The sequence below is a fragment of the Rhinolophus sinicus genome, linkage group LG01 (assembly GCF_036562045.2).
Source record: "Rhinolophus sinicus isolate RSC01 linkage group LG01, ASM3656204v1, whole genome shotgun sequence".
Taxonomy (NCBI): Eukaryota; Metazoa; Chordata; class Mammalia; order Chiroptera; family Rhinolophidae; genus Rhinolophus; species Rhinolophus sinicus.
Window position 1 is genome coordinate 202,285,199 of NC_133751.1, and position 18,027 is coordinate 202,303,225.

General features: G+C 40.9%; 1 protein-coding gene across 2 annotated transcripts in view; it reads right to left on the reverse strand.

Moving 5' to 3' along the window:
• Positions 1-14,395, reverse strand: part of GPR55 (G protein-coupled receptor 55) — a 54,346-nt gene extending 39,951 nt beyond the window's left edge. The window contains exon 1 of one of the 2 annotated variants that reach the window (XM_074314811.1): positions 14,079-14,395. The gene's annotated coding sequence lies outside the window, so the exon portion shown is untranslated. Of the gene's footprint in view, positions 1-4,170; positions 4,543-14,078 lie in introns of those variants that run through there. The other variant, XM_019739742.2, reaches the window with a different exon arrangement.
• Between the last annotated feature and the right edge of the window lie 3,632 nt (positions 14,396-18,027).

Below are 18,027 nucleotides of genomic sequence, written 5' to 3' on the forward strand. Positions count from 1 at the left end.
GTCTGTGTATGTCTTTCAATCTGAAGTGAGTCTCTTGTAGGCAGCATATATAAGGGTCTTGTTTTCTTATTCATTCAATCACCCTATGTATTTTGATTAGAGCATTCAATCCATTTACATTTAAAATAATTATTGATAGATATGTAGTTATTGCCATTTTATTATTCATATTTTTTAATCTTTTTTTTCTTCTTCTTGAATAAGTCCCTATAACATTTCTTGTAATACTGGTTTGGTGGTGATGAATTCCTTTAGCTTTTTATCTGTCCTTCACTTTGCTAGGTAGAGTAATCTTGATTGTAGGTCCTTGCTTTTTTATCACTTTGAATGTTTTATGCCAAACCTTTCTGGCCTGCAAAGTTTTTGTTGAGGAATCAGCTGATAGTTTTATGGCACTCCCTTGTAGGTAACTAACTGCTTTACTCTTGCTGCTTTTAAGATTCTTTCTTTGTCTTTAAACTTTGGCATTTTAATTATGATGGGTCTTGGTGTGGGCCTCTTTCGGTTCATCTTTTTTGGGACTCTCTGAGCTTCCTGGACTTGAATATCAATTTCTTTCACCAAGTTAGGGAAGTTTTCCATCATTATTTCCTCAAATAGGTTTTCAATTCCTTGCTCTTGCTCTTCTCCTTCTGGTACCCCCATGATGTGAACGTTGGTATGCTCCCAGAGGTCCCTTACACTGTCATATTTTTGGATCCTTTGTCTTTTCACTGTTCCGATTGGGTGTTTTCTGCCTCCTTATCTTCTAAATTGTTGATTCAATCCTCTGCTTCATCTAATCTCTTGTTGATTCCCTCTAATGTAGTTTTCATTTCAGTTATTGTAGTTTTTATTTCTGACTGGTTCTTTTTTTGTTTTCTATCTCCATTTTTATGTTTCCTATCTCTTTGTTGAAATTCTCCCTGAGATCACGGAACATTCTTATAACCAGTATTTTGAACTCTGCATCTGGTAGATTACTTGTCTCCATTTTGTTTAGTTCTTTTTCTGGAGCTTTTTTCTGATCTTTCATTTGAAACATGTTTCTTTGTCTTCCCATTTTGGTTGCCTCCCTGTGTTTGTTTCTATGTATTAGGTAAAGCTGCTATGTCTCCCAGTCTTAGTAGAGTGGCCTTATGTAGTAGGTGTCCTGTGGGGCCCAGTGGTGCAGTCTCCCTGGTCACCTGAGCTGGGTGCTGCAGGTGTGTCCTTTGTGTGGGTTGTGTGTGCCCTCCTACTGTAGTTGAGCCTTGGTTACTGTTGGCACATTAATGGGAGGAATTGACCCTCGGGCTGATTGGTTGTGAGGACTGACCATGACTGCAGTGGAGGTGATGTTCTTCAGGGTCTGATGCTCTAGAGCAGGATTCACTTTAGCAGGGCTCTTGTGCCTGCTCAGTCTGCCCTTTGGGTGTGTTGTCCACAGAGGCAGCCAGGTGGTACTTCAGCTAAGCTGGAAGCAGACCACAGGGCATGATGGACATGGGGCCTTCTGGGAGGGGTCCAGCCACAGGCAAAGTTCAGCCACAGCCTGTGCCCTGCCCAGGGCCACCTGGAATGAACCACAAAACAATTCACATATGGCCACCACCCATGCTGGGCTTGGAGGTGCCCGGGAGAGGCTAGGCTGGGAACAGAGGCCAGCTGACACTAGTGCTGGGTTTGGGACTGCTGATCAAGAGGTACAGGGCATGCCAAAGCGAGATGCTGCTTGTTTGGGGTTTCTGAACCTTTGAAAGATTTTAGGAACATCTGTAGCATGAGCCAAGTTAGGTTGTTCGCATGGAAAAACCACTGGAAGTGGCTTGGGTAGGCCCACAAGTTGGGTGGGATGGGGTCTCAGAATCACCAGGGTGGGTAAATGGTGTTAGCAAGGTTGACAGAGACTCTGATATGAAGCTCACCAATGTCTGCACACTGGGAGGGGGTTGGTTCATCGAAAGAACAATGACTACTGCTAGCACTTCTGTTTGAAAGAAAGCTGCCCCTCCAGCCCTCACCCTGAAGCCAGAGAATTCAGTTCCTCTTGTATGTCCCTGGAGCCTTTCAAGCTGCTGTCCCAGAGCAAGTGAGTCTGTAAGTCAGTAAGTCTGTGTGCAGACCCTTTTAAAGGAGGACCTGGGACTCCAGCAGTCCTCTGACTCAGTCAGCTACAATCTCCACTGGTTTTTACAGCCAAAAGTTATGGGAACTTCTCTCCCTGGCACTGGAACCCTGAGTCAGGGAACCTGGTGTGGGGCTGGGACCCTTCATTCCTCAGAGGGGAACCTCTGCAGCCAGGATATCCCTCCTGATTTTTAACTGCCATACACAGGTGTGGTACCAGCCCTTTCTGCATCTCCACCCCTTCTACAAGTCTCAAGGTGACTTCTTCTATATATTTTTAGTTATAGGACTTCTGTTCAGCTAGACTTCAGGAGATTCTCAGTGATGGTTGTTCTGTGGTTTAGTTATAATTTTAATGTGGTTGTGAGAGGAGGCAAGTTCAGCGTTTACCTACTCTGCCATCTTGACCAGAAATCTAGTTTGTCTCATTATGTATGAATTGAATTTTGATCATTTTTTAAGGTGATGTCTGGCAGGTCCTCCACTGTAATCAACACATAATCTGCAAAGTGATACTTTGATACTGTGTGAATATTCTGTACCCAAAAATCTTTCACCCATGGTTGTAGTATCCGTTGATGATATTGACTGAATCAGTTATTTGCAGGGGTCTTTGCAAAATGATGACTACCTAATTCTATAATTTCTTCTTTATTTATTAGCTGGCATTTTTCTGGTGAAGACAAGCTAAAGCCTGGGTTTTTAACTGTTATACATCACAATTTAAAAAGCAGGAAATCTTCCCCTGGAAGTACAATGGTAAGCATATGTACTACGTTGTCTCTATTTCCTTCTCCTCCCCTTTCTTTTCCCCCAACTGCTCCATTTATTGAGCACTTGTTCCCAGCACTGTGGTGAGTGCTTTATGTATATCAGATCATTCAATTACTCCTAACACCCCTAGACGGTAGATAATTTCAGTCTCATTTTGCAGATGAGGAAACTGAAACACAGAGAAGCAACTTACCCAAGGTCATCCAATAAGTAAAGCCAGACACATTTGACCAAAAAGCTATGCTTCTGCCCAGCCACATTCCTATACCACTGTGTTATCCCTTTTTGTATACATATATAGCAATTGCAGCAATAGTAATCCTTGATTTTTATTCATTCTTACAGAACTCTTTATCCTTTCCCTGAGCATTAACAATACACAGTAAAAAGGCCACAGGAATTGTACCAAAATAGTGCCTCTGGTCCTATGAATCATGTTTTATTTTCCTCTTTATACTTATCTGTATTTCCCAAGTTTTCTACAAGGAACATGTATTGATAGTTTGGGCAAATTTCTAGTTGTCATATTCAGAAAGGGTCTTCCTAGTTGTCGTGTGTCCCTTTTAGAGCCAGGCTCACAGGATGGACACATGGGCACAAGCCTGGGCTTATGTGCCAGTAAGTGGCCATTTAGTGATGTGTATGATACATTCTACACCAAACCAACTTGGGGAAAGAATCCCATTCAACTAATGGTCCTTTTTCTCAGAGTCCTAATCACAGACTGGCTTTGTGGGAGACTGCAGGCAACTATCGAGAACAGAGAAGGCTGAGCCTTGGACCTCACATTGTTTGCAGAGTAACAGCAAGACAAGGAAACACACAAGAAACTTTTAAGAAGGACAAGATAAGAACTGCTTGGTGGCAGAGTAAGAGAAGTGACCATCATCCGCCAAGGTCAGATACAAGAGAGGCTTTAAGAAATCTCTAGAAGGGAAATCAGAATCATAGACTAGAAATTCATTGTTCTGAGAGATTTTATAAGATTCTGAGCTTCTGTAACTTTCCCATGTCTTTTTCCTATAGTCTTCAGCAGATAAAAGAAAAATGCCTTTAAAAGGAAACAAAATTAGTAGGGAGCTAGAATCACAATACAAAACTATGTGTAATTCTGAATAACAAAAACCATCAAAAAACAGTTCCTACATGTAAACAGCTTGGAAGTCATTACTTCCCCTTCACAAGAAAAAAGTTAAATAAACTGAAAATCAACAACTTGTCTTAGATCTATTAGAGAACTGAGGTCACAGGACAAACCACCACCCCGAAATCTGGAGAGACAGAGGAAGACAGATAATTACAACTTACCGAGAGCAGAAGCCGCTGTTGGAGCCGGCAACTGGTAGGAACAGTTAAATGGTTTGATGAATTGCTGGAGGCTGAGTGTGGACTAGCTTGAGATTTTAAACATCTTGGGGTTCCAGTCTTAGGGAGGCCCCACGCTTTCCTGGGGTTTACCTCCAGGAGCCCCACCAGGTTCTCACTGTGAAGGTGGGAAAAACATCCCCATGCTTCAGAGAAGAGGAGGAGAAAAGTAACTATTTTAAAATATGTTCAGGGGAAATGTAACCATTTTTGAAAGCCCAGACAGGGCATTCTGTTCTCCTTAACAAAGACCTACCACAAGGAAAACTGCTTTACTACAGCCTTATCTGCCCTGAGCGAAGGGCAACAAGACAGCTCCAGCCCCCTCCAGACTTCCGGTCTCATATAAGGGGAGAAAAAGAAAGGCCAAGGAATGCTTCTGCAAGTCAGGCCCAGGACCTCAGGCCCACTGAGATTTAATCATAAGATTACAGAACTTCTACTCCCTCATTACCTTACTGTATTATTTCCCTAAGGCTGCCATAACAAAGTACCACGAATTCAGTGGCTTAAACAACAGAAATTTATTCTCTCACAGTTCTGAAAGCTAGAAGTCCAAAATCACAGTATTGGAGAGCCATGCTCTCTCTGAAGGCATTAGGGAAGAATTCTTCCTCACCTCTTCCTAGCTCCTGGTGTTTGTAGGCAATCCTTGGAAGTCCTTGGCTTGTAGCTCTTCTTCTACAACTCTATCATCACAAAGGTCTTTTTTCTGTGTACATCCTTGAGTGTCCTCTCCTTTTATAAGGGATTAGTCCTTGGATTCGGTATGACCTTGTTAACTAATTACATCTGCAAAGACCCTATTTCCAAATAAGGTCATATTCTGAGGTTCTGGGTGAACATGAATCTGGGGGGACGCTATTCAATCTACTATACTTACAATCACATCAACAGGCTCCAGGATGATAAAAGCAAATTACAACTGAGAGAGCTTCAAGACACTCTATTTAAGATGCAGTTCTTAAGAAAACCCCCAAACAGCAGAGGAGATAAAAATAAAATGAGGAAACTGAAGTCTCTGGCACCTACAGCTACAGAAAAAGTAAACATAGCCCAGACCCTAATGAGAGTGACATAAAACCTCACACTAAAACCTGATTAGCTCAGGTCCTATTATCACATATATCATATCCAGCATTCAACAAAAAAAATTATAGGGTACGCTAAAAGACAACAAAATACTCAGTCTGAAGAGACAATGCAATCATCATAATCAGATTCAGATGTGACAAGATTTTTGAATTATTCGACAGGAAATGTAAAATAACTATAATTAACGTGTTAAGGGCTCTGACAGAAAGAGTAGATAGATACATGCAAAACAGATGGGTGATGAAAGCAAAAAGATGGAAACTCTAAGAAAAAAATCAAAGGAAATGCTAGAAATCAAAACTGAAACGCAAAGAGAAAAGAGAATGAAGAAAATGGAATAGACTATCCAAGAGCAAAAGGACAATTGCAAAAAGTATAACATGTGTAATACTTTGTTACAACGTATTTGGGATTATCAAAAAGAGAAGAAAGAGAGAAAGGAGCAGAAGAAATATTTGAAACAATAATGGTTGAGGATTTTCCAGAGTTAATGATAGACACCAAACCACAGATTCAGGAAGAGCAGAGAACAAGCAGGATAAGTACCAGATAATCTACACCTAGAAATATTATATACAAACTGCCAAAAAAAAAGGCAGACCAAAGACAAAGAGAAAATCTTGAGGAAAAAGCCAGAGGGGGAAAGAAACCTTATCTATAGAGGAACAAAAATAAGAATCACATGGGACTTCTTGTCAGAAACCATCCAAGCAAGAAGGAAGTAAAGTGTTGGGAAAAAACAATGAAACCCACTAACCTAGAATTCTGTATGCAGTGAAATTATCCTTCAAAAGTGAAGGAGAAGTAAGGACTTCCGCAAACAAAAACTGAGGAAATTTGTTGCCAGTAAAATGTGCCTTGCAACAAATGTTAAAAGGAGTTCTTCAGAGAGAGGAAAATGATGTAACTCAGAAACTTGGACTTACATTATTTTAATAAAAGGGAGAGAATTAGAGAAGGAATAAATGAAGGTAAAATAAGTTTCTTATTTTCTTATTCTAAATTGATCTAATAGGTAATTGTTTATTCAAAGTAATAATACGGTGTTTCCCTGAAAATAAGACCTAACCAGAAAATAAGCCCTAGCACGATTTTTCAGGATGACATCCCCTGAACATAAGTCCTAATGCGTCTTTTGGAGCAAAACTTAGTATAAGACCCAGTCTTATTTTCGAGGAAACATGGTAGTAACAATGTATGAGGTGAGGTGGTTATAGCTTATGGATAAGTGAAATGAATGACAACAATGTCATAAGAGACAGGAAGAAGGAATTGGGACTACCACTGAATCAATATAGTGCTACTTGAAAGTGGATTTAGATTACCTATAAATGTCTATTGCACTCTAGGGCAACCACTAAAAGAAGTATAATTGATATGCTAAGAGAGACGAAAAAAGTGGAATCATTTTAAATGTTCAATTAAAGCCTGAAAAGGTATAAAAAGAGTGTAGATTTTAAAAAGATACAAATACCAAGTTCAATGAATACAAGCAATTACAAACATGGCAGATATTAATCCAACTCGATCCGTAATTATTTTAAATGTGAGTGGTATAAATAGACCAATGAAAAGACAGAGATTGTCATAGTGGATACAAAAATAAGACCCAACTATATGTCTTCTACAAGAAAACTACTTTAAATATAAAGGTACAGATAGATTAAAACTAAAGGGATGGAAGACTGAAAAAGGACAGAAATTCTGACACACGCTGCAACATGGATGAACGTTGAGGACATTGTGCTAAGTGAAATAAGCCAGTCACATAAAGACAAATACTGTATGATTCCACATATATGATGAATCCCGAGTAGTCAAATTCATAGAGACAGAAAGTAGAATGGTAGTCACCAGGGGGTGGGGTGCAGAGTTATTGTTTAATGGATATAAAGTCTTAGTTTTGCAAGATGAAAAGAGTTCTGGAGATGGATGATGGTGATAGTTGCCCAACAATATGAATGTACTTAATACAATTGAAATGTATGCTTATAAATAGTTAAAATGGTAAATTTTATGTTGTTTGTATTTTACCACAATAAAGAAAACTTTTATTTTTAAAAAAAGTAAAATGATGGAGAAAAGTAAAGGAGTGTACCATGCAAACTAATCAAAAGAAATCTGGGTAGCTATATTAATTTCTGATAAAGCAGACTTCAGAAGGAAAATTATCAGGAATAAAGAGGGGCATTGCATAATGATAAAGAGGTCAATTCTCCAAGAAAACATAACAATCTCAATGTGTATGCTCCTAACAACTGAGCATCAAAACATGTAAGGCAAAACCTGATAGAATTGCAAGGAGAAAGAGATAAACGCGCTATTATAGTTGGAGGCTTCACCGTCCTTCTACTGGTGTCAGGAGTTGACAGAGCCAGCAGGCAGAAAATCAGTGAGGATATTGTTGAACTGAATAACATCATCAATCAACTGGTTCTAACCAGCATTTGTAGGATACTTCACCCAATGAATACACATTCTTTTCGCATGGAACATTCACCAAGAGAGACCACTTTCTGGGCCATAAAACAGATCTAAACAAGTTTAAAAAGGTATAAATCATATAAATTATGTTCTCAGACCATAATGGAATTAAACTATAAATCAATAACAGAAAGATAGCTGCAAAATCCCAAAATATTTGAAGATTAAACAATACATTTTTAAGCAACATATGGGTTAAAGAAGTCTCAAAAGAAAAAATATTTTCAGTGAAAATGAAAATAAAAATTATCAAAATTTATGGAAGGAATGCAACAAAAGCAGTGCTTAGAGGGAAATGTATAGCATTGAATGCTAGGGGGAAAAAAGATCTAAAATTAATGATCTAAGATTCCACCTGAAGAAACTAGAGAAAGCAGAGCAAAGAAACCTAAAACAAGCAGGAGAAAAGAAATGGTAAAAATTGGAGCAGAAATCAATGAAATTGAAAGCAGGAAATTAATAGAGAAAATCAACAAAACCAAAAGCTGGTTCTTTGGGGAAAAATCAATAAAATTGATAAACCTCTAGCCAAGTTAACCAAAGAGAAAAGACAAAACTAATAATATCAAAACAAAAATGGACAATTACTACTGATCCCATGGACATTAAAAGGATAATAAAGGGATATTATCAACAATTCTATGCCCACAGAGGTGATCATTTAGAGGCACAGTCTACCAAAATTTGCACAAGGAGAAATAGATTATCTGAATAGGTCTATTCAAAAAAATAGAATCAATAGTTAATAACCTTTCAAAAAGGAAAGCACCAGGCCCAAATGATTTCACTGGGGAATTCTACCAAACATTTAAGAAAAAAATGATATGAATTGCCAGAGTAAAACACTATAAGAATTAATGATGACTGTGGAAGGCATTTATTTTATGTACCAAAAACAGTTATTAAGAGCTTCCCAATAGATAAATCAGGGAGTAGATTGATGGTTAAGAGAATGTGTTAGCTAAATAACTTTAAGACAAACAATGCATCCTTTATAGGGCAACACATAATGTAAAGTTTTAGATGAGCATATTAAGTAGAATAATAGATATTTGGTTTATTTGAATCTTTATAAAATTGCTTGGTATACTTGCATTTGCAACATTAGACTAAATTACCATTAAGATGGCTCTCTAATTTTTAGTTATACAATTCAATTATATATTTAGGCTATGAGTCACTCAAGTAAAAGCCCAATTTGGGGATTCTTTATATTTCAAAATTTTATAAGAAAGAAAAGTTCTAGAATCTTGTCAAACAAAATCCATGACATACTCACATTTAATAAGCGATTAATATCCAGGATATATAGAGAACTCCTAAAACTCAAAAACAAAAACTAAAATAAAGAAAAGACAACCTGATTCAAAAATGGGCAAAGGACTTGAATAGGTATTTCTCTAAAGAAGACACACAAATGGACAATGAGGACATGAAAAGATGCTCAGCATCATAATCTTTAGGGAAATGCAATCAAACCCAAAATGAAGTACCACTTCATACCCATTAGGATGACTATTATAACAAGTGTTGATGAAGATATGGAGAAATTAGAACCTTCAGTGGGAATGTAAAATGGTGCAGCCACTATTAGAAACAGTATGGAAGTTCCACAAAAAATTAAAAAGAGAATTATCATATGATCCAGCAATTCCACTTCTGGAATTAAAAAGAATTGAAAGCAGAGACACAATAGATATTTGTACGCCAGCATTTATAGCAGCATTATTCACAATTGCCAAAAGTTGAAAGCAAACTGAGTGTGCACCTACAGATGAATGGATGAACAAAATGTCATATATAATATATATATATATATATATATATATATATATATATATATATATATATAACAATGAAATATTATTCAACCTTTAAAAAGGAAGGAAACTCTGATACGTGCTATAATATGGATGAATCTTGAAAACATTACGTTAAGTGAAATAAGCTAGTAACAAAAAGACAAATACCATATGATTACACTTATATGAAGTACCTAGAGTAGTCTAATTCATAAAGACAGAAAGTAGAATGCTGGTTGCCAGAGGCTGGGGTGGGAAGGGAGAAATGGGGAGTTAATATTTAAGAGTAGAGAGCATGCACTTGTGCAAAATGAAAAGAGTTCTGGAGATGGATTGTAGAGGTAGTTGCACAATGAGAATATATTTAATGTCATCAAACTGTACACTTAAGAACGGTTAAAACAGTAAATGTTATGTTATGTATTTTTTATCACAATTTAAAAAAGAAATAATATCATAATAATCCATGGTAATAGGAGTGTCAATATAATTTATTGTCCAAACTGGGACACTTTGGGTTGTGAAAATAGTTGTTTTTTGTGACTACACCTAGAACCCAGGAGTAAACGTGACTGTCCTGGGTAGCCCAGGTGTCCCCTAAATATCCTGCTCCTACCTCAGTGGGAAAATATCCACTACCTCAGATAAAAGTGAGTGTCTTTTTAGTCTGGCAAATGTTTAGTAGAGTAACTATGGAAGAACTCTCCCAATTAACAGCACTAAGAAATAATTACTCCTGTTACATAACCTCAAACTTTAAAAATGTGGCCACTAAACTTTTAAAATAAAATGTTTGGATACGTTTCAGATTTATGGGTTTATCCTAGAAGTCCATTCTACTCTGGAACACTCACCTTTGGTTTCCGGGTTCAGCCCTCAGTTACATGTATGTGGATACACCTTTACCTTCCTCCCCTGTCCCCTTCCATCTCAATGCCACCCATGCTTTAAGGTGAGCCCCCCCCCACAAACACCCCCTCATCTCTTCAGCCTTTCCTGATCCACCAGGTGGAAGTTTTCCACTTCCAAACTTTGTGGTACTTTAGTAGGCATGAGGCTACCAGGAGATAAAACCTACATTATTAAACGAATGTTCTTGGCATCTGCTTGGCTGCCATAATGAAAGTCATTAACCGGATATAAGGAAAACTTCCTTGGCCCTCGCCATGTAAACTCCGTGGGCAGTGCCTCCTTGGGTTTTCCAGGAGTTTGCAGGGGGCTTCATGCCAAGGGATAAAGAAAGAATCTGATTTGCTTCTTGGCTATAGTGGGAACTCATGTTCCTCTGAGTGTTTTTCATATACAGGAAGTGGTAATTCTCACCCTTGCTGGTCTCAGGCTCTGACTCACTGGGGTCCCTAGCCCCAAACCTGGCCTCCAAGCTGCTAAGGCCCTGAGCAGCATGGTAAGGTACCTGGCTGAAAATTCCCCTGGCGGGCCTGGTCGTAAGATGGGTTACTCCCGCAATTCATGTGGTTTTCTCAGGGGGACTAGATGCCCCAGACTGGGCCACATTACCTTCACCACACACACATTGTAGCTTTACAAAGAGTCTTATAGGTCGCCTGTCTCATTAAGTATTTCACACCCTTCCCCCAAGTTAATTATATCACCTGTTTTTCTATACTCTCACAGTACATTGTGAGTACATTGTGAGTGTGGCTATATGCTGGAAAAATACCAAAAAACTTTTTTGCAAACATTCAGCTCACATCGCTTTATATATGTATATAATTCTCCTCCTATATCCATGAATCCCTGGGGCCATCAACTTAATGTATATGAAGCCTCATCTGATTTACAGGAAAATGGGAGCTTTAAATAGTCTGATGGGACCAAAGGGCAACATTAGAGCATATAACAGGACATCTCAAGCTTGTGTCAAAAAGTCTATACTTTGACCACTTACACCACTGAGATGGCGGCTATAATCAAAGACACAGAAAATAACAAGTGTTGGTAAGGTTCTGAAGAAATTGGACCCTCATACTGTGCTGGTAAGAACGTAAAATGGTATAGCTACTGTGGGAAACAGTTTGGTGGTTCCTCAAAGGGTTGAACATAGAATTACCTTACAGCCCAACAATTCCACTCCTTCATAGATACCCAAAAGAATAGAAAAAAGGTGTTAAGAGACTTGTATAAGAATGTTCGTAGCAGCCCCATTCACAGTGGCCAAAAAATGGAAGGAGCTCAGCTACTTATCAGTTCACCAGCTGATAAATGGCTAAACAGGCTGTACTATATCCATCCAATAGACATAAAAATGAATGAAATACGGATACATCTGCAACATCAATAACCTTTGAAAACATTATGCTGAGTGAAAGAAGCCAGACACAAAAGGCACAGATTCTACGATTCCATTTATCTGAAATGTCAAGAATAGGCACATCCATAGAGACAGAAAGCAGATTAGTGATTGCCAGGGGCTGGGGGAGGGGGAAATGGGTATGAGGTTTCCTTCGGAGATGATGAAAATGTGGTTCTGCAACATTGTGAATATGTTAAAACCACTAAATACACGCTTAAAAATGGTTAAACTGTTGAATTTTATGTTATGCATTTTACTTCAGTTTTCTTTTTTTTAAGTGTGTGCTTTGACTAAGACAAGTGTTTGTCACAAACTGCCTCTCTCCTGGCAACATTTCATAATCTTCCAGTGTCACAGCCCCTCCTCCAAAACTCAACTCCAAAGCCACCCACATCCTGAGAGACGCTGGAGGACTGGAGGCAGGACAGGAGAGGTCAACCTGCAGTGTGACCTTCACCAGCATTTGGACCCTAGTCCTATTGCCTTCTCATCACTCTCAGAATCTAGAGGTCGTGCCAGCCCCAGAGAGACCCAGGGATTGCCTGACACTGACACTGAGGTTATCATAGCGTTCTGCCAGATACTCAGCATCAATTGATTAGGCAAAACCCAACACTGAATGGATCCCATGTGAAGGCGGGATTTCTACAGCAGGAAGAAATGAAAGTGCATGCCAGAGGTCTGTATAAATGGGTAACAAAGTTCAGAGGAATGTGAAAAAGAGGAAATATGCTGGCTTTTGTAAAAGAAGGAAGAGAAAATGTGTGTGTGTGTGTGTGTGTGTGTGTGTGTGTGTGTGTGTGTGTATTTTCATGAAAAGAAATACAGGAAGTATAATAGAAACTAATTATGGAGGTGGGAGGAAACAGTGTAGAAGGAATGGGGGTGATGGTGACACCTCTTGTATACCTTTTTATATTTTTTTAACTTTGAGCCATATAAATATTTTATGTAGTCAAACAACAAAGTTAAATTTTAGAAGGATGGGATAAAGCAAACCCTACAAAAAAGTGGAAACAAGTAGAGAACAAACTGATTACGTATTAGACTCATAACCTAACCACACAGAGCGAGGAGTTAATCTGAGTACTCTGATAGTACATTCCTAATGGGGTCTGTTCTAAGAACAAAAACAACTGCAAAAAACAAACCTTATATTTCACTGAGTAGGTGTATTGTTAAGAGTAATATCGGTCTTGTAATTGTGAAACTCCTTTCTGCACAGTATAGTATTAAACAAATACGTATTTCACTGTGAGAGAAGAAAAGATGCTGGTAATAAGTGAAACAAGTTAAAGAAAAACCCTATAATGTTAAAGTTGAAGTAGAAATATCAGTTTGAACTCATGATTTTTTTAAAAACGGAGTTTTCCGATTCTGTTCACTGACAGACCTAGAAGCAACACCACCCCCGTAGCAATGAGCACACATAGCCCTAAATTGTTCGTTTTTATATCGTGTTCCCCACTGTGGGAACCGGGACTCCGTGGCGAAATGGTTAATTCTAGGTCTGAGACTGAAAATGTACAAGGTGAGCCCAGACTACCTTGTGGTGCCAGAAAGCAAAGAAGTGCACGAAGGTAAATGTGAGGCTGTCAAAGTGATTCACCAGCTGACCGAGCGGGCTCCTGTGGCTCCGCGTGGGACAATGTGGCAGCAAAATGAATAATGATAGTATTAGGTTATAACACATGTTTTCAAATCCACAGTGATTTTTAGGGGGGGAAAAAGGAAAGTGAGGGTGGGGGAAATTCTTACAGAAAATGCCAGCTAGTAAAATGTGGAAGGAATAAAAGAAGAAAAAGCCACCCCTTTGCAACCCCCATTGTGGTACTTGATTCAGGCCACCTCATCGATGATTGCTAAAACTACTGGGTGACCTGGATAGTCAGTTGATCCTGTGACTACGTGATGATCCCACAAATAACTTACTAATTACAACGGAGAACGTGGAGAGAGGCTTGTTGATCAAACTCAGCATCTCCCAGAGGGCACAGCCTGACATTACTGGCCCCCTGACGTGATGCAATGAGGAATCCATTGGTATCACCTAGGTGGAACTCGCCAAAAGTATTAAACCTGAATCTGACCATGAATAAGCAACCAGATTAATCCAGCAGGTGGGACATCCTATAAGACAACTAGCCTGGACTCACCAAAAAAGCCAACGTCGGGGCAGCCGGTTAGCTCCGTTGGTTAGAGTGCGGTGCTCTTAACAACAAGGTTGCTGGTTGGATCCCCACATGGGCCAGTGTGAGCTGCACCCTCCACAACTAGATTGAAACAACTCCTTGACTTGGAGCTGATGGGTCCTGGAAAACCACACTTAAATAAATAAAAGTTTAAAAAACAAAAAAGCCAACGTCACAAAAAAGAAACAATAGCAATAATGACAACAAAAAGATAGACAGTTTTAGGTGAAGATAGACTAACGTGACAAAATCAAATATCATACGTGAACCTTGATCGGATCCTAGATCGGAAAAACATGCAGCTATGAAATATATTTGGGGGACAATTGTGGAGATTTGAATACAGATAGTATACTGGATGCTGTTATGGTTATGATAATGGTATTGTGGTTTTGTGGGAGAACATCCTTATTAGGAGATGCTGAGATATTTAGAAGTGAAGTGTCAAGATGTCAGAGACTTGCTTTCAAATTGTTCAGCAAAATTAAAGCATGTAAAATATACAGAGAGAGGAGGAGAGAAAGAAAAAGCAAACATGGCAAAATGTTAACAGCTAGAGAATCTCAGGGGAGGTACAAAGGTCTTCATTGTGCTCTTCCTTCAATTTTTCTGTAGTTTTGACAATTTCAAAATAAAACGTTGGAGTGAGGGCGACTGCAGGTGGACAGAGAGGTTATGATAGAGCTTCCTGCCAGGACCAAGGTAGTCTGCCACCCATGAAGGGAGTTTAGAACGGCTCCCCAAATTACACTAGATCCATCCTCCCTTTAGGTCTTCCTAAAAGAGGGAAGGGTCTACATTTCATGTTCCTTGAAACACCTCACCCCCATTAGTCACCTGGTAAAACCCCCACCACTTGCAGACACTCTGGAAAAATCCAATGGATGGGAAACACATCTAAAACACCACACAGGTGGAGAGAAAGAGCCTCCCAATGCCCCAAGGCTTGGGATGGAGCTCCCCTACTCAAGGTCCTGGGGCCAGTGACACCTCTGGCTTGTCCCAGCCTGAAGCTCAGGTGGGAGGGGTGGGGCCTCTTACTGGGCGAGGGTTCCACCATTCTTATCCAAGAGGCCTGGGGCTATTCCTAGGTGGACTTCAGCTCCACTGGGGAAGTTTCTCTATTCCTTCCCAGCAACATCTGGGTTCAGAATTGCTCTCATTCATTCATTCACTCATTATTCAATCATTTGCTAAGTATTTCTTGAGTGCCAGGCACGGTTTGGGGCTCCGGGGAACACTCTGATGGACAAGCAGCCTTGTCCTAACAGAGCTCACAGGCAAATTGCAACCGTGACAACTGCCGTAAAGAGGATGAACAAGATGCCAACAGAGATGGTGTTGGGGGGAACTGCTAACATGACATCTGAGTCACAAGCTGGAAATACAATCAACGGGCTCCAAGGATAGGGTGGATTTGGGGGACAATAAAAAGGAGTGCGTCAAGGGGCCTTCCCCAGGTACATCCTGGAAGAGGCCTGCCATGGAGGGGCGTGACAGATCTCATTTGGTCACTGCACAAGCACACAGAGGCGAGGCCTATGCTGTGCTTTGGTCTGTCAGTCCTTATGGAGGCCCCTCCCAGAAGCACACACACAAAAAAGCCTTCAATCTTGTGCAGCCTCCTGGTATTTTGGTCTTTGTTGTCAGAAGCAGATTCTAGGCAGCAGCCCATATCCCAGGTGACAAGCCTCCTCTGCTTTGCTGGCCAGGAAGGAGCTGGAGAGGAACAGCTTAGGAACACACATGCAAGCTCTCTCTCTCTCTCTCTCTCTCTCTCTCTCTCTCTCTCTCACCCCCACCCCCACCCACACACACACATGCACACGTGCACGCGGTCATATGCACAATTCTGTCTTTTGGGTTTGCACCCCAGAGGTGTCCAGTTAGCTTTGTAAAGGTCGCAGATCACTTTATTTGCCCAAATTTGGTTAAGAGAAAACCCAGTATTTGCACTAGAGAATGGAACCCTTCTCTGCTAATTCCTTCCCCCAACCCTCATCACCCATGGTCTCAGTGGGGACAGAGCCAGGAGTGCAGTTTCCAGGCTCTCGCCCTCACGTGGAAAGGTGCTGGCTCAGGTAATAAATGGCCATCAACTGTGATTGCATGGCCATCAGCTGTGGCTAGCTGGCCGTCAGCTGTAACCGTTGAGTGGTTGGCCACTAGTATAACTGCTGCAGCTGTGCTGGGGAGTCGAGTTGAGGAGAGGAGAGTCAGTCGGTTGGCAGAAAAGTGAATAGCAGGTCGCACGTTGTGTGAATCCAGCCTCCAGTGAGGCGACAGTGGTATGACTGCCCTACCTATGGCTCCGTGGGTGTTCCTTTTTGGCCTCACCATATCCTGTGTTCTTGTGTGGGGGGCGGGAGCTGAGACCCAGCCTGACATGCCACGTGACAGTCTCCTAGAAACAAGAAATTCTTGGTGCAAGTGCATTTTACATGGAACGAGAAGGCAGGACCCAGCCTCACTACCTAGCAAAACACGGAGTTCGGAGCAAAACAGGGGGGGGAAAAAAAAAACACGGAGCAAAACAGGGCAAAACACCAATGTATTGAACAAGAGCAAACCCTTGGGAATGAGCAGACGCTGGGGTTTGGGAGGTGTATTCATTTTCTGGGGCTCCTGCAACAAACTACCACAAACTTGGTGGCTCCAAACAGTAGAAACTTCCTTTCTCACTGCTCGGAAAGCCAGAAGCCCAAAATCAAGGTGTCAGCAGGGCCACACTCCCTCCAGAAAGGCTAGGGGAGATTCGCTTCCCTGCATCCTCAGCTTCTGGGATCTGCAGGTGTTGCCTAGATTGTGGCTGCATCACTCAATATCTGCCTCCATCTTCACTTGACCATCTCCTCTTCTGTCTGTGTGTCTCTTATAAGGACACTCGTCATTGGATTTGGTGTCCCTCCAGACAATGATCCCACAGGTCTCTTCATCTCAAGATCCTCAACTATGTCTGCAAAGACCCTTCTTCCCAATAAGGTCACATTCACAGGTCCCAAGAATTATAATGTGGACATACGTTTTGGGGGGCCACCATTCAGCCCACTACAGGATGAGACTTTCATAGACCATGGGGGATGGGACGCAGCGGTTAAGCTTTCTTTCTTTCTGACTTGGCGCTGGCGCTTTGTGGTGAGGGCCACTCATTCTAGAACTGCACTGAGAAACCCATCACTCCCTCAGGCTCTCACCACTTTTTGAGAAGAAAACAAAAGGCATTCTGGGAAATGCTGGTGGGCCCCAAACCCCTTTCCACTTATGCAAATGATATCCCCTTTCCAGGGCCTGTTTCTAAGCCCCCTGCTTTGCGGTCCCTCTGCCATCCACCCCAGGCCCCAGCTTGCCCTCCACTGGACTCTATGACCTTGGGTATTGATTTTGTTTGAACCCTCAACAAACATTTGCTGGCTGCCTACTCCAGGCCAGACACCAGGCTTATGAGAACACTCATTTGGCAATTAATCCTGCTAATGGCTTTGGCATGCCAACCTTGGACTGGTTCTATGAAGTCCCAGATTCATAGGGGGTAAGTGGGAAGTTCAAAAGTCAGTACAGGAAGCTAAAATTCCTCTAGCCAAAGTCACCCTCAAAGATCCACTTTGATGATCAAGAGCCAGACCTTGAAAAGCAAATATCAGCTTGCTCCCTTGTACTGTAGGTAGGTAGGGTCTCTCTGGCCCTGGGGCAGATCTAGTTTGGAAATGGGGTGGGGAAATGGAAGACAGAAATGCATTCAGATTTTTTTCTTTTATTTCTTTGTCTACAGATGTTATAGTTGGCTTTATCAAGTTATGGGCATGTGTGTAGCAATTCATTATTCTTCTCATGAATGAGCCATCCTCACTACGAGCTCTCTGATGGCAGAAAGAGACCCCCCACACACACCTGAATGGGCCCAGAAGTAGTGTGT